Source organism: Urtica dioica, chromosome 4 (assembly GCF_054948205.1).
Source record: "Urtica dioica subsp. dioica isolate 48M chromosome 4, U.dioica_male_clone48M_v1_H2, whole genome shotgun sequence".
Taxonomy (NCBI): Eukaryota; Viridiplantae; Streptophyta; class Magnoliopsida; order Rosales; family Urticaceae; genus Urtica; species Urtica dioica.
This window is the reverse complement of record NC_142759.1, coordinates 12,731,098-12,747,637: the sequence shown is the minus strand read 5'-3', so window position 1 is coordinate 12,747,637 and position 16,540 is coordinate 12,731,098.

Sequence of the window (16,540 nt, the reverse complement as noted above, 5' to 3'; positions counted from 1 at the left end):
TAGTTATACGTACGTAACTAAATTATGAGTACTTAGTTATTAGGACGCCACTAAATTAGTTATCCACATGAAACTTACGGAACCACTGAGCCAAGCTGCCGGTGTCCAAATCTTGTAGAACCAGGTCTTCTGTGAAATGACCTCTACACGAAAATCAAACACCCTTGGCCATAGTTCTTCTTCCAATTTGGTGTACATAAGCTCATCGTCAACATCAATAACCCTGTTCATCAAAACAAAAATTAATAACCACCATTCAATCATCCTCAAACAACAAATTAAACAAAGGGGACTAACTTCTTTAATCCCTTCAACACCCACTCCTGCATTACTGGCACATCGCCATCGTTCGGGGGCGCGAATGGGTCCGCCAGTGGATGCTTTAAAGGTTTGGGCCGCCCTCTTGTGAACTTTGAGTAGATCTTCGGCTCTACTGTTGGCGTAAAATGTATTGGCGCCCGCCTTACACGTGATTGTCTTTCCGGTGATTCACAAAGGGAAATCACCTGGTCAGTGGTCACCTCAGATGCCTCTCCATCCACTGTTTGAGATCTTTCGGGTACAGTGAAATTACATTCAGATCCCGACATGGCATAAGACTCAACCCCTCCATAAGAATATGGTTGAGGAGAGCGAAGAGGTCCTAGTGTGGCCGATATGCCATCACTGTCGTTGTCGTCTGAGTCAGACGCTTCAACGCCACCTTTACCTCCCCCACCACCACCAGGACACTCACTATCAGTTGTTTTATCTTCTTCTGTCTTGCACAATCCCTCATCGTTGTGTGTCTTGCGGGTGTCGTTGTGGTTCCCTCCTTTTTTGTCCTCTTCGTCGTCGTCTTTTTTTTGGACTGAATCTTCTTTGCACTTCGTAACCAACTCCTCCTCATTATCATCTTCTTCCCTCTTTCCATTTTGGTTATCTTTCTCTGTTTCTTCTTCTCCTTTCTCTTTCTCTAATGCTATCTTTTCTTTCCCATCTTTCTCTTTTGGTTGTTCCTTTTCTTCTTGCTCTTCTTTCTCTTCTCTCGCTTCTTGTTGCTCTTCTTTCCCATCTTTCTCTTTTGGTTGTTCATTTTCTTCTTGCTCTTCTTTCTCTTCTCTCTGTTGTTGTTGCTCTTCTTTCTCTTTCTCTTCCTCATGGTCACGTTTCCGTCTCTCCTCTGACAGCTTCTCTGCCTGGTCCTCCATAAGCTTTTCCTTCGCAGCCTTTTGTGCCGAGAAGGTGGTCAGCGTATCCAGGACAAACTTCATGTCCTCTGATATCCTTTTGATCTCTCGATGAAGATCAATGAAATCAGTATGCATGTTACTGAACTCTTTCTCCAGATTGGCTAATCTATCCTGAAACAACGTCATTAACAATGTGATTTAGTTACATACACGTCACTACAATCTGTAAATTAGATACATACAACTCACTAAAATCTGTAACTACAATAGAAACAAGTCACTAATATAATAAATTAGTTACATACACGTCACTACAATCTGTAAATTAGATACATACAACTCACTAAAATCTGTAACTAAAATAGAAACAAGTCACTAATATAATAAATTAGTTACATACACGTCACTACAATCTGTAAATTAGATACATACAACTCACTAAAATCTGTAACTAAAATAGATACAAGTCACTAATATTATAAATTAGTTACATACACGTCACTACAATCTGTAAATTAGATACAAACATCCACTAAAATCTATAACTTAGATACAAACATGTCACTAAAATCTATAACTTAGTTACATACAAGTCACTAAAATGTATAATTTAGTGACATACATGTCACTAAAATCTATAACGTAGTGACATACATGTCACTGAAATCTATAACGTAGTTACATGTATGTCACTAAAATGTATAATTTAGTGACATACATGTCACTAAAATCTATAACGTAGTTACATACAAGTCACTAATGATCATGTCACTAAATTACCTCATGATCAGCACAAGAGTTTTCATTCTCCGCAAATGTTTTCAATTTCTTTCGACTGCGACTAATGGTTGAGTCGGGCTGAGAGGGGGGTTGTACGATGTCACTCCCAATGGCTCTAAACTCAACCTGGAAAACATTATAAACACTTCTTAGGATCTGTGCATAAACTATGGTACCTCTTGAAATGTAAATTTTGGTACCTCTTGTAACCGAATGGACTGCAATGCAGATTCGGATACTCTGGCGGAAGAAGACCATCGCAGAATCAACGGTCTAGCATCGTCTTTAAATACTGTGCATAAACCCAAAGACTCCAATTTGGGTATACACTCGTACGCCCATACCTGCAAAGGTAGCAGGAAGGCCTCGAAATGAACCTTTTTGGTTTTGGATGGGCTACTTGGGCTGGCAGCTTTCTTCACAAAACTCCTCACGGTCAGCATGAAGTGATCCCATACAACATTTCCCCAGGGGAATCCGTTGAATGTAGCCGGATCATCAACCATCTTTATGTATGATTTGTTCTTCATGGCAACTGTTCGTTGGCCCGGGAGAAGCACATTGTAGAGGAAGTGGAGAAGAAGAAACCGGACTCGCTTCTCAACGTCATTCCAGTCCGTGCTGTCCTTGATGAGTGCTGCAATGTTGCCCCGAGTGGCAAGTGCCCCTTGCTTGAAGGTTTCAACATATAGACCCCCTGGTGCAACCTGGTCGTACTCCGTCGCCTTGTACGACTCATCTACTCGGAGACCTGTGATAAGACTGAAATCTTCCCTGGTGAACTCCCTAGGGACGCCACCAATCTCTATATGTAATCTATCTTCTGCTTTGGGAAGTCCGTCAAAGTAACCCGTCCTCATCATAAGGTTACTGAGGATCTTAGACGAGCGGGTTATCGAGGGCATCTCCAAAAAATGGCCAAAGCAGGACTCTCTAAACAGGTCTGATTCCTGTTTCGACATGGCAGCTTCTTCAACGAAAGACATGACGTTCCCGTGGAAGTTGAAGTTGAACTGCCCCACAGAATCATCTGTCACGTATCTAGTCCAACCCTATAAATATATACATAAAAACCAGTAACAATTAGTTACATTTAACAAAAAAAACAGTAACGTCACAAAAAATGGTCTCCATCCATGGGTCTTCGAAATCAAACTTCTAGTCACAATCAAATTCCAACATCATTACAACCAATCCAAACATGCACCCAAACAAGTTTTGAAAAAACTACCTAAACTCACTCACCGGAATTACGAGTAAATTATCCTATACAAACAAATTTCAACATCTCTACAACCGATCCAAACATGCACCCCTATAAGTTTCGCAAAAATGACCTCAACACACCTGAATCAGGTTTTCCTGCCTCTGATTAACGTCACAGTAGGAATCGGACTCCTCACCGTCGCTCGCTCTCCGACGCTTTGAATTTGGGGTTCTATTTGCTGGACTCTTTTTCTTTGACCTAGATGACTCCGCCTCAGTTTTCTTCTCCGTCGTTTTCTTCATCGGCGACGAAGCGACCCTAACACTCCGCCGCGGTGGCGTTTGATCGGGAAGTTTGGATTTTTGGTTTTTTTGGGAGTTTCCATCGCCTTCTACCAGTTTTCTTTTCTTCATTTTTGGGTAATCTCTTTTCGTCATTTTGGGTATTCTGCAAATGGTATGGGTTTCGAACAAGGACAATGGTGGTTGAACTTGGTTCGCGATTTGGGTTCGCGACTGCTTGAACTTAGGTTCGCGATTTGGGGATTTCGCGATTTGGGGGTTTGCGATTTGGGGATAAAGCAGAGATCGTGGGAGAGAAACAGGAAAAAGGGGATAAACCAGAGATCGTGGGAGAAACAGGAAAAAGGAGAGGGAGGTGACGATGAATGTGAAGGACTCGGCGGCGGTTTCCTTGGTTACGTTGAATCGGTGGAGAAAGAAATGAAGAGGAAAATGAACAGTCGCGGGATAACAAACGTTTATATAGAGGGAAACAAATTGGGGATAAGGGCATATTTGTAATTGTACACATCAAATTCAAATACCTACTCCTAGATGTGCCATTTTTCAAAAAAGATAGTAATGTGTCCAAATCTAATAATTTACTCCTACTTGTGGCAATTTTTTGAAGGGAAACAGGCCTCTTCGAGGACCGGCAGGGGAAGCCAGTCATGAAGGAGGCCCAGGCAACGATTTCATTAAAGCTCTTTCAAAAGGTTGTCCCGAAACTCAAGCATGTGACTCATATGGTCTAATTTATCAAGATAAAAGGAATACTTTAATGTGAGTCATTGCAAAATCAATTATTGTACAAAATCTCAAGTTTTTGCACAATTCTGGGTCTTCAGTCCAAAATTTGATGCCAAAGTTTCCGAAGATCATGGACTCCTAATGCCAAACGAATCAGGGAACCAATTTTCCACAACTCGCAAAATTCAAAGGCAGTGGATAAAAAAAAAAAAAAAAATCCTAAATAGAAAGATTTCGCTAAAATAATAATAGTTTCCCAATCGTACATTTAACAAAAATAATATACATACATATATATATATATATACATACATATATATATATATATATATATATATATATATATATATATATATATATATATGCCTATATATTTCTAAACTTGTTGCAAAAATGATAGACTCCAATTATTTTTCAACTTTTTAGCTTAATATAAATACAACGAATTAATCATCTTGGACTTTGTTTGTTTTTCGTGAATACTACAACAAATAGCACTTTCAGTCACGACATTCGCCGCGGCTGTTGCACAAAATGTCACGGCTAAATTTGTAGTGGAGGAAATAGCGAAAATTTATTAATCTTTCATTATCGTAGTTCTTGAACTACTTTAATAAATTGCACTCGCCTTTTAAGCACATAAAATGTATATACGTTTCTATTTACAAATTGAGAATAGCTAGAGAACCGTCAACTCCATCTACCGTCCATATACAATGCATTCTATATCTGATTTTGTAGGAGCTACATAAGCAATTAATTATTGATATTTATTTAATAAAACTAATCGCATGTCGGAATTGAATTAAAAGGAAGCTTTACGAGGGCGAGCTACGTGGAACTATAATTTTCATTAGAATAGAACAAAAGCTACTCTATTTCAACTTGACCGAATCTGCATGCGTTACTAGGACATAATTTTGTAGTTCAAATCGCTCGCACGGTTGCAATATTATTTTCCGTTAGCTTATGTATACAGTTGTACCAGTTTTGTAGTACCGTTGTCGAAACCAAATTTTCCACAATCTGTAAAATTCAAAGGCAGCGAATACCAAAAAAAAAAAAAATCCTAAATGGAAAGATTTCTCTAAAATAATAGTGTCCCAATCGTACATTTAACAAAATATATATATATATATATATATATACACACATATATAATTCTTACACATTTCTAAACTTGTTGCAAAAATTATAGACTCGGATTATTTTTTTTAACATTTTAGCTTAATATAAATACAAAGAAATAATCAGCTTGCACTTTGTTCGTTTTTTCGCGAACACTACAACAAAATAGCATTTCCAACCACGATAATTGTCGATGCTGTTGCACAAAATGTTATGGCTAAATTTGTAGTGGAGGCAATAGTGAAAATCTATTAATCTTTCATTATCTTAGTTCTTGAACTATTAATTGCACTCGCCTTTTAACCACAAAAAATGTATATACGTTTTTATTTACAAATTGAGAATAGCTAGAGAGCCGTCAACTCCATCTACCGTCCATATACGATGCATTCTAAATCTGATTTTGTAGGAGCTACATGGGCAATCAATTCTTGATATTTATTTAATAAGATTATTCGCATGTTAGAATTAATTTAAAAGGAAGCTTTATATGAGGACGAGCTATGTGGAACTATATTTTTAATTAGAATAGAATAAAAGCTATTCTATTGCAGCTTGACCGAATCCGCATGTGTTATTAGGGTATAGATTTTAGTTCAAACCGCTCGCACGGTTGCAATATTATTTTTCGTTAGCTTATATTACTATTAAATAGTGTCTAATTGATACTGATTTCACAGTCATGTAAATTCTAAAGCTATTCAATTTAACAATGGAAGCAATTTAGTTTCTAGAAAATGAGGAATAATATAGAGAAAATGGAAACAATATACGAGTATGGTATGGGTTTGTATTTACTTTGTATAGGTTTCAAAAACAAAAAAAGGAAAAAAAATATAAGAGCTAGCGTTACCATTTTAACAGCCCGAACCAGCTAAGCACATTGGAAAGCAAGGCAAGCCTTTAACGACGCAATAATGGATTACTATTATCCTTATAGCAATTTTGCCTGTACTCACCTTCTGAATTATCAATATTCATGCATCTATTTATTAGTTTTTGGAAACATTACATGGACAATATAGAGTACCAATTATGCAATTTGTTTTCTCAAATCCTCACTACTATTTAGCCAACCTCTAATAACAAAACTCTATTTTAAAAGTTAAAAGAATAATTTAAGACACTGTATATGAAATGCAACAAAGGGAATAAAAGACCAGATATCATGGAATTCCATTTCTTCCCATATATACATAAAAATAATAATAAATAAACCCACCGTTACCAACTGTAGTAGTAATGTTGGTCTGAGAGAGAACCCTGAATAGGCCTTGTTCTTCACACCCCATAAACACCAAACATACACATATAAATACACTCTATTTGGTATTTGGCCTATAGCCACAAACTTAAATTTGTTCTTACACCTCTCTCTTGCTCTCTATACAGTGATATCAATGGATGCCACCACTCCGGTGCCAGCTGGCAAGATCAAACAGAACAATGGCGAGGTCGAAGATGTGGGGCCAAGCAGTGGCGTGAGAAGGAAGGAACAATGCAGGTCTGTGCTAAACCCTAACGCAAGGGAATGGAGACCAAAGAGAGATAAAGCTCCTGTGGAAGATAGGTGCTTGTTCCTCACTTTTTCCAACGGCTCTCCTTTGTCCCAACGCCAAATCTATGAGTTCTTCACCAGGTATTCGTTTTAACAAAACCTCTATATATCACTCCCTTTTCTCTTTTCTCTAATTTTGTTTCAGATAAAACGTCGTCTACATATCTTATATTATAATATTCCAATATTAATTTATGTTGCGGTATGTATGTTAGTTGTGGATTGTGTATAGATGTGCAAATCTGTATGGGTGAAGATTAATTAGTTGTAGATCAAATGGCCACTGAAATTTTGTAGATTTTTAAGTAATTATGTTTTAGCACTTTCGTTATGATTTTTTTCTTCAACGTGACTCGAGTCTCCTTTGTACATAATCCCCATTTTGTAGTGGTGAATCTCATTTTTTAGGACGGAGGTGTTTATTAATTAGCTAATAACCCATTCTGTCAACTTATAAAGAATAAGTTGTATGAAATACTTACATGTCTATCTTCAATTAAATTAACAACCTAATTATTCAAATATTAAACACTAGTCCAATTGTGGTAGCTAGTTTGGTCTAGTGTTAATAATCTCACTCATACCACAGTTGAGAGGTCTTGGATTCAAACTCAATATGGGTTGCAAAACTGCTTGCCTCCTTAAAAATTTACAAAAAAGAATTGGGTAACCAGCCAATTAAAACGTTTGATATTGTTATATAACCAACGTTTCGTAAATTTTAAGTAAGTAGCCATAAGGATGATGTGACATTTCTTATTTTCCCTTTCATTGAAATAAAATGATGGGGTATTTATGTAAATTTACACTTGTAAATAATGGACGTGACTATTTATCTAAGATTTACGAAACGTTGACTATATAACAATGTGATATAAATATGGCTATATACCTAATGGACCCTAAAATTTATCCTAAATTATGTAATCTTGACCTATAGTGCCACACACGCTTTGCACTGCTAATATACCATATAATCTTAGTCAATAATATCAATTTAAAAAAAAAAAAAAAAAAAAAAAAAAAAAACTCCGACTCATGATTGACTACATCTGTGGAAAAATGAGGCAAACATCTTGTCTTAGTTTAGACTAATTTTTTAATTTTCTAGATGGCTAAGCAAAAATTTAACAAAACGGGTTTAAATATATGCCAACCCCCTATTTATAAAATGGGAGTACTAAACTACATAGTTCGCAAGGGGGTGGATGAATATTTTCCAATACAGATATAGTTTCAAAATTAGATTGCATAAAGAGTCTCTAGATCCAATATATTTAGCTTTTCATTGGTACACATAGTTAATACTTATATAAGCAGTAAGTATATTATAGCGATAGTTAATGAATAATTCTACGCTAAATCAAGTTTTATTGTATGGGTGATGGGATGTTTTTATTACAGGGGACGATGTATGAACTAAAATGGATAAAAAAAATATATTATATTATAGGGATGGTTAGACTACGCTACATGATACCCGTAACGGTCTCAGTAGTTTATTTAAGATTAAGAATTATATTACTTACTTATGATAAAATTTCTATGAAACAGGTTATACAAGATTAAGAAACATATTTCATCATACTATTTATCTTCGATCATCCGTAATTTGAATTTTTGGTATAGGGATTACGTGAAAGTAGACTCTAATAAAGTATTAATAGGGATAACTACGACTAGATAGGTACTTGTTAAGGATTAAGCACATTCTCATATGCGGATGTATTAGATTTGAAACATGGAAAATAAATTTGTATAGAAACGGAAATTTGATAATTAGTAACTAGTATGTTTCTTAATCCTGAATAACTCATTTAATATGATAGAAATTTAACCATTAGCAAATTATTCAATCATATAGTGAAAAAAAATCCAACCTTATTTAATCAGTCATCTGATTAGTATTTTATAATACTACGCACATTTACGTTTTTTTTTTTCCTTTCTCTCTAAAGTCATTCTGAATGTAAACAGAAAGTATGGGCTGTGTGTGGAAAAGGTTTACGTACAAACGCAGGACAAGAAAGACAAACCACCGATGTTTGGGAAAGTGCTTTTCGATAAATCGGCGATAGCAGTGGCGGTGATGGGCGGTCAAACTCAAGTCAAGTTCATTGTTGACGAAAAGCCTCTTTGGTGCAAGAGGTTTCAGATCAAGGATGTTAATATGAGCAAAAAAAAGTACTTCTTTTGAGAAAAGGCTGTATGATATGATAATATAAGCCGTAACAAGGAAATGAGAATAGTTATAAAAAATGGAATTACATTAGTTGAGTTTTTGTGTTTATATATATATGTTCATCAGCCATTAGTCTTTGTTTATTTTTTGCTGTTATCGTGAAATGTATGGCTAATTTTCTCTCCGAAATTTGGGCTTAATTAGTTCTGATTTTTACTAATCAAAGCTTCAAAATTTCATCGTCAATAATATGACGATGACCTTGGATCACAAAAGTGCGTTGACGGCTATTGAAGATGCGGATGGAAAAATTACATAAAATGAAATATTTTGGTGGAAATTTTTTGAGAAATTACCCTATTTGTCACTCTTTTGATAACTTTTTCCCACATTCCACTAAAACCTTAATTTGTCCCAAAATGCCACCAAGACAAGTGTAAAAAGTCAAGTTTGCCCTTCACTATCTATTTTCTTTACAAATTGGCATCTATGTTTACTCAGCCATTTTCTCCCGAAATGAAGACCGAATTGTTCTCCTATTTCTCATATCAAACTCAAACTTTTCTCATTTTCCCTCTCTCTCACGTCAAAACCGTCGAACTTCTCTCTCTCTCTCTCTCTCTCTCTCTCTCTCTCTCTCTCTCTCTCTCTCTCTCTCTCTCTCTGTAACTGCATGTAACCTCCGGGAAACCGTCGACTCAAACCCAACCATTTCGTCTCTACAGTAACTCTTTTTCTGAACCCACTCAAACCCATCACTTCTCACCCGAACCCCTAACATCGAGAAGAAAAATGGCGGACTCAAATCCATCACCCCTGCGTCCGACACCCCCGCGTCGGAGTCCTCGAATCGTAACTAAAGTCCCGGAGGAGCCGGCAAGTCTAATGCCGGCTCGGAAACGGAAAACAACAACTTCGCCCAAACCCAAACCCCGGACGAAAATCGCGGCGGCGAAGCCCCCAAAGAGGAAGAACATCATGGCGAGTTCGTCCGACACGGAAGAGGAAGAACTGGTTCCCAAAAAACCCCGTAGAAGAATGGGAACTTCAAAGGTTAGTGTTGTTGATGAAATTTTCTTGATTTTTCCGAATATTAGTCTCTGAACATGGGAATCGGTTCATCTCTGAATATTTGTTGGTGATTTTGTCTCTGAATACGTGTTGGAATATTTGTCTCTGAACATGAGAATCGGTCTGTATTGTTGTTGTATTTGTCTCTGAATACTCATAATGTTGTTGTATTTGTCTCTGAGTAGATATCAACAATGTTGACATCGATGTCAACATTGTAGACATATATGTCAACATTGTTGAAATCTATAAGAACAGTGGACAATGATGTCAACAATGTTGACATCAGATGTCTACAATGTTGACATCAGATGTCTTCAATGTTGACATCTGATGTCAACATTGTTGACATAGATGTCAACAATTTATTGTTTTTTTTTTCTTGATTCTCATATCATTTTCTGATCTGTTAAATCTTTATTTTCAGGGTTGGTCGAGATTTGTTCCCGAAGGGAACATTGTTGACCATAATTTCAGTTTCTTTGGATCCCTCGAGAAATTCGAGGAAGCTGCAGATATGAACGAAGAAGAGATGTCATTGTTTAGCAACTGCTGCTTTGGCCAGTTTCTGCAACTACCAAAAATCAACCGCTCTTCGAAGATTATCAACCACTTGCTAATGAGGGTTGGTAGGTATGATGGCGAGGAGGAGTGCGAATATGCAATATTTATTGAGGTTGCCGGACAACCACGTGCTTTCACGATAAAGCACTTCGCGGAAATCACTGGTCTCCGCGTCGTCGACAACTTTGAAGCTCTCGAGTACAATGAAGTTGCTGACGGTGGTTTGTACTCGGACATTTTTCAGAAGAGATGGACTGGAAGAGAGAGACTGGAAGAGAGAGACATAAGAGATGGTCGAATGAGGAGAGTGAGAGAGACTGAGACCTAGATGTACTGGACAAGAAAGAGAGAAGAGATGGACGAAGGAGAGAGATTGACTGAGACTCACCTATTAATCGGTCTTCATTTCGGGAGAAAAGGGCAAACTTGACTTTTTAAACTTGTCATTGTGGCATCTATGTCTAATGTCAACATTGCAGACATATATGTCTACAATGTTGACATCGGGTGTCAATATTGTAGACACATATGTCTACAATGTTGACATCTGATGTCTACTTTGTAGACACATATGTCTACAATGTTGACATATGATGTCTACATTGTTGACATAGATGTCAACAATTTATTGTTTTTTTTTCTTGATTCTCATATCATTTCCTTATCTGTTAATCTTCATTGTTGACCATAATTTCCACTTCACATCCTTCGAAATCCTCTTAAAAGCAGTCTTCAAATTACCGGCGAGATGGAACATGCAAAAACCATGATAACCATGATAACATGCAATTCACAACATTACACATATATAAGACATAGTGTAAATAGACATATTAAGCAGTTTCAAGCATTCAAGTCATACAAAAACCCATACAAAAATATAAATATTACGAAGTTTAGACCAATGATGTGGGGAATTCATCGTCAGAGTCATTTTTTGTTGATCATCATCCTCCTATAATAGAGAAGTTCATCTCTCTGGGTTTTCAGCATAAACAGTCGTGTCCCCTTGGGCACGACTTCCATAAAATCTCCTTTTTTCTTCAACTGAGTCTCCCAGTCGTCCCCGATGATTTCTTTCATAACACTTTCGAGACACATGATCGGACTCGATTCAGTTTCACTACAAAAAGTATTCAAGTACCATATGTACTCAGCCTGGCTCATTTGAAACTCCGTGAGTTGTGCATCACCGAGTTCCGATCCGCTTGCCTTATTAACATCAATTGACTACAATTTTAGTAATTGTCTACAATTATAGGTACGAATGTCTACAATCATAAAAAATAATAACAAAAAATCAGCTTTGCTTGGCATCAAAATGTACCTCATTTTTAGAACATTTTCTCTTTCGGGGCTCGAAGTCATCATAGCTTGTCACCGGAGATTCAATGGAGCGTTTTTCTGACATTTCTGCATATTTTTGGCAATATTAGAGTCAACAACGTTCATTAGTTGTTGACATCAGATGTCAACAGTTGACGTCCATTGTTGACATCTAATGTCAACAAGACTTCCAACGGCTTTCCATCTCACAAGTTCACATCAACATTAAGCAAAACCCCACACTCTGATTCACAGTCACAAAAACATGCAATGTAGAACAAAAACTCACCATCATGTAATGCGAGCAAATGAACAAAATCTGATTCAAGTATTAATCACAATGCATTAACATAACAGTCACATGTCAGTTCAAATTGAGGTGAACTTGTCAGAGAAAATGAAATAAAAGAGCTAACTATATAGATTAACAAACTTGTCTACTAGCATTTATGTCAACATTGTTGGCATTTATGTCAACATTGTTGACATCTAATGTCAACATTGTTGACATATATGTCAACAAATAATGAACGTCATCTTCAAAAATTACATAACATACCCATAACAAACCCATGCTTTTAAACAACAAAAACTTCATTATTTCAAGATGAAAAGCTTTTTTTATACCCGAAAAAATGAAAAAAAAAAAAAAAAAAAAACGAACCTAGGGTTTTATTTCGTGGATTGCAACTTCTCTTTTCAAAAATCACATAACATACCCATAACAAACCCATGCTTTTAAACAACAAAAACTTCATTACTTCAAAATGAAAAGCTTTTTTTTATACCCGAAAAATTAAAAAAAAAAAAAAAAAAAAAACGAACCTAGTGTTTTATTTCGTGGATTGCAACTTCTCTTTTTTGGGTCGGAATGCTCCTACGACGATAACTGAGCTCCTCCGACGAATTTTTTGAGCTGTGTTCACGAGTTTTCTCAGGTTGGACGAGATGCGGGAGAGTGAGGGAGAGAGAGAGAAGATCAGGAAGACAAACAGAAGAGATGGACGGGAGAAGAGATGGGTTTGACTGAGTATTAATCGGTCTTCATTTCGGGAGAAAATGGCTGAGTAAACATAGATGCCAATTTGTAAAGAAAATAGATAGTGAAGGGCAAACTTGACTTTTTACACTTGTCTTAGTGGCATTTTGGGACAAATTAAGGTTTTAGTGGAATGTGGGAAAAAATTATCAAAAGAGTGGCAAATAGAGCAATTTCTCAATTATTTTTCGGCAGAAAAGTCAGTGGAACGCCGACGGATAATACATTGCATAATATAATACAAAACACGCACTAACATTTACATATGCATATTTTTTTTCAATCTCTAAGAAAATAAAAATTTATTGTATATTGGAAGAAAAAAAACCTTTAACTATGTATTAAAACTATTAGTGAGGTACTCCCTGATATCATAAGGGAGATGGACATACCTATGAGTAAATTTGGACAAGTTTTTTTTTTATTTTTTTTTATTTTTAAGCGGACATATCCATGATCACTTTGTGACAATATTGTTACAATATTGAGTATTGTTGAATGCTGTCACGGAATTGAGTATTTTGTGATAGAATGTTGTCACAAAATTGAGTAATTTGTGACAACATTCTCACAAACACTAATAGATGTATCCTTTTTGCGCATATAAAAAAGAAAATCTGCCCAAATTTACTCATATATATACGCCATTTCTCAGTATCAAAGTTGTCCTGCAAACAAGACTAGATAAAATCAGAGTGGGCGTGTCCTAAAGTTGAGAATTGGACATGAATATAACTGTTACTATGTATTTGGATACAAAAATTATAACCAAAGTTTTATTTTTGACATTCCCAACACCATTTTATGACAATGACGTATTAAAAAATTTCAAATTTATGACGACAATGTTATCGAGTATCATAATATCATAAAAAATAGTGATTAAAGTATTAAAAAAAAACATATGATGTTTTTGTCCAAGTCTTCGTTATTGGTAATATTAATTAGATATGACATCTAAATGAGAAAAAAAAAAAACCAGAAACAAAAATACCCATGTCTAAGCTTATTCTCTTATTCCCTATTAATCAAGACAAAGTGCACGTTTGTCTTAGGCTCCAAAACTACCCCTATTGATCGTGTTGTTCGTATAAGTTCTATCCTTGGTGAATTACAATTTGAGATCTCTTAACTCCCAAAGAAATTCTCCCTGCTTCCATACGCAATTCTCAGTTGATTTACACCATGCTCAAATGACTCACCCATCCAAATATCACACTTAAACCCGTAAAACTTGAAGAGGTTCTTGAAAAACTCGTGCGCACGTACTCTCTTTATGTTAATTTTAATTTTGCCACTCAATTGGACGAGGTCGCTAGAGTCCTGATTATTCCATTATTTTTTGTTGTTAGCAATGTATAGGGATTAAATTGTCGGGATGGCATTGAGAAGATTTCTGGCCCTCGGATGGTCAAGAATACTTATTTTTGGTGATTTTTCTTTTTAATTTGAATTTACTGCGAGACGATGTTGTCGCATTATAATGACTTAGGTCTCTTGGTGACATTTTTACTCCCAAAACGCATCCTTGTAATTTCAATTCAATCTGAGAATAGTTGATCACGTCTAGGAAACTAACCAGCATGATCTAGATCAAAACATGTGTGGTTGATGATCAGTTCTTATAGGCAAATTATAGACTAGTCGTTAAAAGCACAAATTATAAACATGTGTGGTTGACATTCTTCTATTGAGCGTTAAATCTATATTATTATCATGCATACATCAGTATTATTGTTTTTATTTATTTTTCTTGCGGTAATTTTCATGTTATTACTTACTCCATCGTGCTCAAAAGAGTTGACAATATTTTTCTTCGACCTAGTCTTGTATGATAACACTGCGAACTTTCTTAATTAATGAAAAGTCCTCGAGTGCTTGTGGCGGATATAATATAATATATATATATATATATATATATATATATATATATATATATATATCAAACTTCACTTATGATAAAGATTTACATACGGCTTACCATTAACGTATTGCAACTATAATTTCAATTAATGATAATTTATTTACTGTTTGTAGATACGGTTGGTATTTCTCAAGGAAACTAATAATCATTAGTGTTTGATAAATAGACTTGTAAATCATTCCTTAAAGTGGAGGAATCTAAAATGAATATCGAAGACCTTCTTCACCACTAAATTGTCGCAATTAGAGCTTAAAATCGAAGAATCCTTCACATAATAAAACAAAAATACCTGATAAGTTCGTATAAAATTAGAGATATGAAAAACTTAAATCTATAAATCAAATATTATATACTTAAGACTAACTCACTAAACTCAAAATCAAATTTATAATGCAAAAACCCATCAGAAAAATAAATAAATAAATCACAAAGTGGTAAAGTGAAATGAGTCGTGATAAGGGGTACGTAATAGTAAGGTGCAATTTTCTTCTAAAATATAGTGGATCGAATCAATTAACCTTATAATATTATGACGTAATAATGGCGGATTAGATATCTAGCCCAAACAGTCCTCTTATTTTAAAATTATTACCATATTTAGGAAAATAGCGAATTTATTATAATAACATTCCAATATTCTAATAATACCCTTAATGGTTGTTATTATTAACTGTCAGAGTAAATAATATTAACGGTTACAAGAAAAATAGTAAATCTCATTATGCGTAACAAAAACAACAGTAAATCTTATTCACTGTAACAAGAACAATAATGAATCTTATTAACTTTCATCTCCGCCGTCTCCGGCCCAAAATCTGAGTTTTCATCAAAGTTTCAAACGGCGAAATCTTAACCCTACCTTCAAACGGTCGGATCTGTGCAGCCGCATGACTCGCTGATGTTCGAGATCGTTTCTAGAGGAGGATCGTCATTGTTAATCGAATTAACCTTCATACTTAATCCGATTAACTATCACAGTTAATATGCAGAACTTAACTTGCGACCTTCGAACGGTCGGATCGGCGCAACCACAAGACTCGCCGATGTTCGAAATCGCTTTCGGAAGAAGTTCGTCGCAGTTAATCAGATTAATGGTGATAATTAATCATATTATCTGTGACAGACTGATAATCAGATTAACCGTGACAGTTAATCCGATTAACTGTCGAACGAAAAACCCTAGAATCTGAAAATCGCACCTATACCTCTGCGTGCGCCGGCCCCGCCTCCGCCGCCCTCGAGTTCGACAAGCGATTTAACCCGGACTTTGGCGACCTGAGCGACAACCACGTAGGAATCAACCTAGGAACCACCGGTGAGGAGAACCGGTGCGAGCTTCTCCGGAAGGGACAGATGCAGTGGCGATCGAGTCCGAAGCTCTTTCTTTGTCGCCGGCGACGGCGAGCCTCCGGCGAAAATTCGATGGATCGAAGAGGAAGATTGTGGTGTGGTATTTGGGTGTGATGTTTGGTTGTTTAGGTATAAGAGAGAATGATTTTTTGAGACTTTAATTAATATCGACTATCTTTTAAAATAAATGGATAACTTTACTACTATT